Source organism: Euprymna scolopes, chromosome 22, assembly GCF_053919585.1.
Source record: "Euprymna scolopes isolate OS-2025 chromosome 22, ASM5391958v1, whole genome shotgun sequence".
In the NCBI taxonomy this organism is placed as follows: Eukaryota; Metazoa; Mollusca; class Cephalopoda; order Sepiida; family Sepiolidae; genus Euprymna; species Euprymna scolopes.
In genome coordinates this window covers 66,016,541-66,026,802 of record NC_136503.1, presented here as the reverse complement: position 1 = coordinate 66,026,802, position 10,262 = coordinate 66,016,541, and the positions used below count along the sequence as shown (strand labels likewise).

The 10,262-nt window shown below is 43.9% G+C and overlaps 1 pseudogene; it reads left to right on the top strand.

The window, feature by feature from the left end:
- Positions 1 to 9,556: 9,556 nt before the first annotated feature.
- On the top strand, positions 9,557 to 9,693 carry LOC145244195 (U2 spliceosomal RNA; annotated as a pseudogene).
- Positions 9,694 to 10,262: the final 569 nt, after the last annotated feature.

The following is a 10,262-nucleotide window of genomic DNA, read 5'->3' as shown; positions in this document are numbered from 1 at the left end:
ATTACGCCAATAAAAATACGTTAATTTCTTATTTAAATACGTACATTACCTATTCAAATACACCCATTTTGCATTTAAACAACTATGTCAAACGTTCATTTGTGTACGGGTTTAACTGTTGAAACACCTCGCATTCTGTAGGGAAGATTCGATACACGTTGTTAAACGGTTTTCCCCTTTTCTTGTTTAGCTGGATTTCATTCATCTATCTCCTTTTATTCATTCTGCAAGAAAGTCATAACATACTGAGACTTATTTATTAGCAAAAAAAACATAGAACATAGCATTATTACGATTATCAACCACCAGTACTTCAATACAGAAGTAATCAAATTTGGTGTATTCATGTATATATTAGCTGTCAGACCGGCGTAGTCCTGTAGTACAATACGATTAAGCATGATATTTTTACTCATGAGGATTTTGTACATATTATTATAAAAGTAATCCTTTATAAATTATTAATTATTATATATTGTCACAAAGTTTAACCAGTTTTGAATATCGATCCACATACAACTATTTCGAGTAGCGTGTTTCTTTTTGAACAGGTGTGGTATAATAAAAGTATGGGGTCTATCTTGCCTTAATTGAATGGCTTTTAATTTTTCTTTCTTTATTTTTGCTAAATGATCGTTTAAGGAAAATAAGTTGTTTGTGAGTAATGTCGAAACCAATTTAGGTCACCAAAATAGGATTTGACTAATATTTAAATAATTTATTATAAATATGGATAGGTTTTAAATAATTGATATTATTTTATGTCTGTGTGTTCTTGTCCCCCTTTAAGTTACTGATATATTTTTAAATATATAAGTTACTTCAAGACGTTTAGTTTAACTCTTTCTATTTTTTGTCATAAATTATTAAAATATTAGTAAACCCCTTGTTCAGTCACGTAAATTGGTTTCGACAATACTTCCAAACAAAGTAGTTTACTTAAACTATATTCTACAGAATAAGAAACGCCATTTATATCATAGGCGGCGATTAATTTGTCATTATTAAATAAATAAAATAATGAAATAATGAGGTAGATAGAGTATGACAAAGTAAAACACAGGATTGATTTTTAAAAAATAAAGATTGTGAAAAGCAAGAATTAGTTTTCCCTGACTGACGAGGAAAGAGCAGATGATAATTTTTTTAATTATTCAATCGAAAATAAAATTAAAATCCTTTTTGCCATCATAGACACTGCAGTTTGGATTATTTTTTTTCAAATAAAACACATTTTATATACAAATATTATTTAATAGTTTCTTTAAAATTTTAAACCCAAGAAAATGGGATTTCTCTACTTTTCGCAGATATGTTTATTGTGTGATTGATTACATTAAGATTTATTTGATAACTAAAATCATTTTCAAAATAGAATGAAATCGTTATAGTCCTTCTACAACATCTCACTTGACTAGAAATCAGTTTGGAAATACCAGAAACTTTTCTATATTAAAACTGATTAAAACAAGCTAAGAATAGATTCCTACAAACATCTCAAAGATCATATAAATAACTGTATATGCATATTACTTTCAAGTTTATCAAGGATATTACGATATATGTATGAAATATCCCTAGATGCAATGCCTAATATCAGAAATCATGGAAAACCAGACATGTACATCACATTCACTTCAAATCCGAATGAACGAACTTTAAACAATGCACTTCCTGGATAAACATGAATCAATCGACAGGGTCTATTGTCCAGAGTGTTTCGCCTGAAGATTATCAAAGTGATGGATCTGATAAACAAATCAGAAATCCTTTGCTCACTACGATGCTAGATGTATAGAATTGAGTGGCATAACAGAGGCTTTATCATCCGCACCAATTATTGTTACCAACCATGAAACTCAACTGCAATCAAATGGATTTCATAATATCAGCTGAGTTACCCGATATACACACTGATTCAACCTAGTTTAAAATAGAACGGAGGCGGTTGGTGCATGGGCCTTTTGGTTATATCCACAGAATTTACTTTGCATGTTTTATGGCCGATATACAAAATAATATCCTAAAAACTTTCCATTTGAACATCAGTTTAGTGAGGATGATAATCCCTCTGAAAGGAGAAGATCGCCTAAAGATGGTGGCTTTAAAACTATGGCTGGCAGGCATGAAGATTACAAAAGGTGTATTGTAACTTTATCGCACTTTTTTTCCAAGACATGCAATGCTCACATAAATGTAGAATTTTACAATTCTGTAAGATCTATCAACTATGTTGTTAAATACATAAATAAAAAAAATTGCTACATCCAGGTGTTCCTAACAAAAATGTTAGTCATTTAATTACTTTATATGGACTTGGTAGATATTCTGCATTAATGACGTATTTTAGCGTAGTTTGGGGGTTTACTGTTCGTAAAAGATACCCCCCAAACCAACAACTTGCAGTTTATATCACAAACAGCAAATGTTGGTCAACAGGACATGATCCAAATGACACAACTCTTACTGCATTTTTTTTTTGATTGTGTGAAAAATATAATTTTGCAAAAAACTGTCATCTATATTGGGTTCAATCTTATTACATATGAAGTAACAGCACACGCAGAGGAGTATATGCTGGGGGTAATCCAGGTGGAAATGTTCATATTACAATTGGAAAAAAAGTTGCTTTATTCACCAATCCTTCCATGAATGTTTTTTAGACTCTTCCTCATGAAATACTAGGATCGAATTCATTATCATTTCTATGAAAATAGATATCCAAAACTGTTGAAAATTCATATTGTTTTACATAGTTTTACATTCTCTTTGCAATTGCGAAAGTTTAATGGGATAATGTATGTAGATAATAAGATCCGTTTCTTTTAGGGAGGGGGGCTTTTGACAACATGAAAGCTCCCCGATAGAGGGGCCAACTCCCAGAAACCCAGAAGAAGAGGAGAAAGCCAGGGTAGGGCCGCAGCCCGCGGCTACACTGGAGAAGAAACCAAATCGTGAACAACCAAGCTTGGCCCCTGCTCCCCAAGAAGGCAACTCCCCGAACCAGAGAGCACAGGTAATGGCGGACGAGGGAACGAGGAACCACATTCAGTGGCACCTCTTGCTCCTCAATCCTCATTGGTCAAAGGCGACCCCTCCAATCCTGCTCCCCACGAAGGCAAACGCCCAGCAGAAGCGGAGAAGAAATCAAGAGACGAGGAGACAATGGACGTCGCGGGTGGACCACAGCCGATGGAAACCCCGGCTCCTCAGTCTACTACCCCATCACCCAAATGTAACACTGAAACTCCCCAAGAGGACGGCCTCTATCACGGAAAAAGGGGAAATGATGAGGATGGAGTAGCTAGAAGGACTAAAGCGCTGATCAATGAAGCGATAACGTCTTTAGAGATCCTCGGCGGGGTGACCAAAGATCCAGCATTCTTAAACGCTCCCCAAGAGACCAAGCCCCAACCAGCCACCCCATCCAGAAAGGGAGATACCCAGCAACAAACGCCTGGAAAAGAAGACTGGAGCAGACCGCCCCCCATCAGTGATGGAGCACAACAGGTTGCACCCAGAAGCCAACAATCCCCTCCCAGGAAGAAGAGGATAATGTCCTTCATCACCTTGGACACGAAGAAAATAGGCCTCACATGAGTAGACAAGGACAGCATAATGGACCCCCTCCTGGATCTGAAGATACCAGCCAAATACATATGCAGGAGGTGCTACGCAATGTGGGACGTCCTGCTCCTAAACCGAAGAGAGGCTGAAGACACAGCCAATAGGACAAATCTCTGCTGGAAAAACATCAAACTCCAGCCAGAATACCCTAGCCAAATAGTCACCAATATCGCCGTGCTAAACGTCCCCTGTCTCCTAGGAGCAAAGCAACTAGGAGCGGTCTTCAGCCAGTACGGGGACGTGGTGTCCGTGGCCACAACAAGCAAGAAGAGGGACGCTCTGACTGGAGACTTCAGACTCCAGATGCGCCTCGACAAAACTGGCTTCAACCAAATACCAGCGACACTGAGGTGTGAGGAGGGGGCAATGTCTGTCATAGTAGATGGACGGAGACCGCACTGCTGGCACTGTCAGGAGAAGGGACACAAGGCCAATGGTTGCCCTAAAAGAAATCCGACCAAAGCCTCTACAGCTGCCGACAAGTCTTGTGCCCCAGAGACGACAACCAAGCCAGTGGACCATTCCCCCAGAATTGGATGGGCCACAGTGACTCGGAAGGGGAAAACAAAGTGCCCAAATTCCCGCCAGCAAGCGGACGAAAAACAAGCGCCGCAGCAACAACAACAGGAACAACGACTGGCCCCCGACGAACTGAATCGGGGACCAAGAGAAGGAAGGACTGCTCCTCAGAAGATGAGTCTGCCAGGGAGAGGGAGGGAAAACAAACTCTCCCACTCCCCGGTCCATTCGAGGAACAAAACAGAAAGAAAAAGAAAGGTAAGAAGATGGCAGGGGAAGAAAAGGTGGCCCCCACCCTCTGTGAGCTTACACAATCCCAAAGAGCAGTAACAATAACAAAATCCAACCCCACCCCCAAACCAGACACCGCATCAACACCAAACACTGCACCAACCATCACACCAACACCCAACACAACATTAACACCAACACCAGACAGCACACACACCACACTGTACACCACGCCAATACCGTACACCACACCAACATCTGACACTGCACCAACACACCCTATCACACCAATGCAAACAGAACCACCACCGCTTCAAACAGAAAAAAAAAACGAATGAACTCGGGAGAGGGAGGGGTCGCTCTGCATCTCGAGGACCGACTAAAACACAAGAACTGTGTAGAACTGACCCTCTGACGGTTGTAACGGCTCTCTCACATCGTCAGAGGCAGACTTTAAATCTACTGCTGGATTGCAAACAGATAGAGGGAAAATATGTTAACATCCCCCAAAATTTCCCGGATGCCCCGCTCCTAATAATTTTCGTTAGAACTCCAGAGGCTTGTAAGAGCAACTTGTGGTCACTTCTGAGACAGCGGAAGCGGCCTCTCCGGAAATGGAACTGTTTAAAAAAAGCGACTCTTCCCTTGACGAACTATTAAAACAATGCAAGCGAAGGGTCCCAGTGTGGGTTCATCCGTCTCTCATCAGGGCCCTAAAATTGACCTTTCCCCCAGACGTATGCGGCATTGTGACTTCCTTGAGCACCGCGCACAACGTCGGCATCCTTACGCCGACTAACTTTAGAGCCTAAAGTAAGGTACCATGTCTTTAAATTTGGCCAGTTTGAATGCAAGAGGGTTGAGATCAATGGGCCGGGCGGCTCGCCTCCAGCATGATCTCTTGTCGCTGGGAGTGCATGTTGCTGCGATAGAGGGACCACATTTCGTTTCTTCTGTGGACTGTCAGGTGCTGAACCGGGATTTTGAAGTTTTCTCAACATATGGATGACCGCGGGGCAGGGGAGTTTCCTTGCTAGTGAAGCGAACTCTGTCCGCGACGGTCGACGTTGTTCATAAAGATACGGTGGACAGGCTGGTCGTGGCTGATGTTGACGTAAAAGATTCTGTGTTTCGGGTAGGTGCGGTTCATGCGCCCAGCACCGCTCCCGAGAGGGTCTCATTCTTCAGTCAGCTTGACGCGTTTGTAGATTGTCGGAAGCGGAGAGTGCGAATGGAGGGGTTGGAACGCCATCTTAGACCCAGATTTAGATAGAGGAGGAGGCGAAGCTAGAGGGTTGGAAAGATATGAGCCCAGCCTGGCTGACATTAAGGCTAGATGCGATCTAGTCGACAGGTTTCGGGTCGAGCATCCAGGGCGAGAGATGTGGGGGTGGATCAATAGCATTCCTTCCTATCCGAATACCTATTTTGACAGGATACTAGTTAGAAGAGGCGAAATAGATTTCCTATCTTGCCCCACGTTCACTTGGTTAGGTCAGTCAGACCACAAACTAGTTATGGTCCGGCTGAAGCGAGGAAATAGGCCTAAGTTAGCGGGGTAATGGAAGTTAAACACCTCCCTTCTGGAGATACAAAACTTCCTAAACCAGTTGGGATAATTAATTAAAAAGGTTCCAGTGGGGGCGGTTACCGGGAGTAAGTGGGGCTAGGTCTAAAAGCCAAGATCAGAAGCTTCTCCATCAAGTATACCCAGCGCCTAGCACGAGATAAGGCCAAGACGAAGAAGCAGCTAGAGCAGAAACTAGCCCGGGCTACGCGGGAGGGTGATAAGGTTAGTCAGGAACTAGCTAGACAGGATATTCAGCGCGAGACTAGCGAGCGTGACGAAGGTCAAATAGTCAGAGCTAGGCTTAGAAAGATAGGCAACGAAGCAGTCAAATCTGACGCTGTTGCGCGTCGTGAGATTTCTAGGCATGGCTCCGATAAATACATTGAAAAAATGAGACACCCGGATGAACGCACCCTTGAATCGACTCGGGAGATCTGCGAGGGGTTTCGAGAACATTTCGATGAGCGTTTTACGCAGCAGCTCGATCTTCCGGTCCTTGAGTTTAGCGACTATTTGGCTGACTCTCCCCGCCTCGATGCGGCTAGAGCGGCTGGTTGCGAGGGCTAGGTGACGGAGCGGGAGGTCTTTACTGCGCTGAAGCAGGTCAGCTGTGACAGATCGGCGGGACTCGATGGTCTGCCATACGAACTGTACTTGAGTCTGTCGCCCATGTTTCTGCCTCTGCGAATAGATGTGTTCCACCGTTGCTTTGCTAAGGGATCCATCCCAGGTCAGGTAGCCAAGGCAGTGATCACATTGCTGAGTAAAGTTGATGGGAAGAGTTTGATGATTACAGGCCCATAACTCTTCTAAACACAGAGTTGAAGATTTTGCTAAGGTCCTGTTGAATCGGTTGCAGGTTGTTATAGAAGAGTTGCTTGAACCGGAACATAACTACGCTGTGAAAATTAGATCGATTCAGAACAACTTGCACCTGATCCGTACAATCCTAGAGGGGTGAATAGATGACGACACCGAAGCTGCGCTGATCAACTTACATCGGTCCAAAGCTTTCGATAGGGTCGATCATCTTTTCCTGGCATCTGGCTTAGAGGCCGCCGGTTTTAAACCGGACTTCTGCAAGTGGATCTCCGTGATGTATCGACAGCCCATGCATGTCGTTCAAGTCAACGGAAAGCGCTCGAAAACCTTTGTTATCTCTCGGTCGGTTCATCAGGGTTGTCCGCTTTCGCCCCTGTTTTACGTCCTGGCCTTGGAGCCTCTACTCTGCAAGCTGAGACGTGGGGAGGCAAATTCAGCCCTGCGCGGAATGGCTCTGCCTGACGGCTTAGCTGCCAAGATATCCGCGTTCGCCGATGATGTCATGGTCTTTGTTTCGGGCTTCAGAGACATCAAGATCCTGTCGGAGGCGCTTCGAAATAATCACGGGGGCCAAGATAAACTGCAGCATGTCGGTCGGACTGCGATTGGGCGCTTGGAGTGGAAACGCAAACCTCCCGGTGCCCTTAAGCTGGACGGATGGCCCGGTTCGCGTCCTCGGCGTGTGGTTCGGACCGGGTCTCTAGCTTGATAAGAATTGTTCGGCGGTACGGTCAAAGGTGGCAGCTGCGGTCGACGCGTGGCTTCCTAGGAAACTTTCCTTAAAGGGCAGAGCTGAGGCGTGCGCCACATACGTCTTCCCTCTTATCCTTTACCGACTGGCCGTACTTCCTCTGCCTGCACAACACCTAACAGCTCTTGTCAAACTCTTGTCCTCGCTCCTTTGGGACAGAGGAATACACTGGGTAAGCAGACAGGTCTGTATTCAACGTCCGTGTGAGGGAGGTTTAGGAATGCCGGACTTGAGATGTCATCGAGACTTCGAGAGGTTGGCCTTTCTTAGCCTCTACCTTCAAGACTATCAACCGTGGCACCCCGCGATCACTGTCGCCTTTCCCGACCTCACTCTCGACCCCGTGATCGAGTCGTCGCAGGCCGCTGGGAGATTCAGCCTTTCTGAAAGAGTGCCGAGCCGCGCATAAACGAGTAACAGGGTCCAGCGACCTTGTGACTGCCACTCGTAAGGAACTCCGCAGTGATCTAGTGAGGGGGGGCGACGACTCGCTATGTGCGCGTTTGGGTTGTCAGCAGAGTGAGATCCGCTCTGCATGGAGATGGGCGCCAGGTTCGAGTCATCTGAACAATTCAAAGTTCTCTCTGATCTGGCGATTTGCCCGAAATGCGCTTCCCCTCAACAATGTACAATGCAGTGCTGGTTTTTTGGAGTCGCCTGCCTGCCCCCGTTGCGGGACGACGGTCACAGAAACAACTGATCACGCATTTTTCGATTGCCGCGAACTCCGCCAGGACTGGTCGTATGTTGCCAAGGTGACGGCCTGAATCGAACCCGAGCATCCTCGCCAGATTACTGTATCAAACGTAGTGGACAACATGAGGCCATCGTGGGATCGGGAGAGACAAATGGTCTACATCGCAATGCTGGCCGTGGCGAGAATGGTGAATTGGACGTCGAGACTGCAAGATGGCCGGGGGGCTGCCTTTTCCTGATCAGCATCTGATCGTTTTCTTTAAACACCAACTATGGGTAAAGATCAGATGCGACAGAAGAAGGCTGCATCGCGTGGCTTTTGAAAGAAGATGGATACAGTTAGCAAGTCTTTGTCTACGAAGAGGGGCCAAATTTGAATACGTGTTTTCCCGCCTAGGCATAAGCCCTAGAACATAGCGCTCTAGCGCTGCGTTCTAGGGCTTATGTCGAACCCCCGCCCCTTTCCAATTCTACTTCCTTCAGCCTCACAACCAGCCGAATAAATCTTGTTTCCCTTATTAGAAAGCCTCCAAGATCCCCAGCTTCCAAAATCAACAATTTTTTTCTTTTGCCTCCCTTCCTCTCGAAATTAAACCCAGCTTGGAGGACATTTAATCAAACTCTAACACCCCCGCCCTCACCGCCAATTGTTTCTTTTCTCCCCTATCTAGGACGTAACCCGTCTCCCCTCCATTTAGAGGCTGCTCGCGAAACTCTGGTCCCTTTACAAACCAGAGTGCAACGAATGGTCTAGCATTTCAGAAAGGGTCGGGAGGGCCGTACTAACCGAGGTTGTTCCCCCCCCCAAAGTCCCTCGACACAAATGAAATTTTATTAATATTGTTATCTTTTTTGTATTTTTGGATAAAATAAAAAATGTTTTAAAATAGGCATAAGTAGGAACAACCCCGTCCCACCACACACACATAAATACAAATTTAAAGGGGTAACCATGATAAAAGAGGCTAGCCGAGAGAAAATTACATTTAAAATTTACAATAGAGACGAAATGGCTCAACCAACCTCACCGTCCCTCCTTCTTTTTGAGTTGGCCTTGTGCCTAAGTTTTTTGTTCATTTTCCCAATTATATTTTTTCCCTGCGAATAAAAAATGTAATATCTCAAAATGTTGTATCCGTTTCGCCAGATACTGCAAGCAAAGACCATATGTGGGGGCGACCCCACATATAAGACCTTGGTCAATGTAGGGGCAACCCTTCATACCAATTGTCACTATCCAGCTCCCCTACTCCCCGGGGATTTTGTCCCCATTTCCCCTTCACTCTTCACATTAAAAATCGGCCTTATGGCTAATTTGCTCGCTGGAGGAGCAAATCAATACCGCTTTTCTTGGCCTTTTGGCCAAGATCAAAGTGTAGTATCCGTCCTTACTACATGCTGTACTTATGTTTGTAACTTTGCAATATAAAGTGGGGGTCACTTTTTTGTATTAATTAATGTAAAATAATCACCCACTTTTCAACCAGTCAGTCTCAAAGCCATTCAAGTCATTCTCCAGATTATGCAAGTTGTTTTTAAGGATTTCAGTCATTTTATAAGCATTCAAGTCATTCTTAAGGTCATTCAATTCATCCGTAAGTTCATTAAAGTCATTCTACGTCACTTATTTTTTATTTATTTAAGTCATTTCAGCCCATTTTTGGGTCATTATAGTTTATCTTTAAGAACTTCATGTCAATCCTACATTCACGCATTCATTCATTACACGAAAGCACGCGACTAATGACTATCGACCTTGTTTTGTGAGGGTGGACTGGAATTACATTTCAAACATAAAATAACGATAAATTTAATTTATTTTTATGAGACCACTCTGTACTTTCACCTAACAATTTCATAAACAAAACGAAATATGACAAATTATATTTGGGGCGGATTACATTAGAAACATAATATGACGAAAAATTAGATTTAATTGTTTTTGGAATTAATTATTGGTAGATCTTCATTTTTTTAGGGGTTCTACCTACCTGCCATTTTATTGAAACAAAAGTTGTAATGATTTATTTTTAATTATTTATTTTG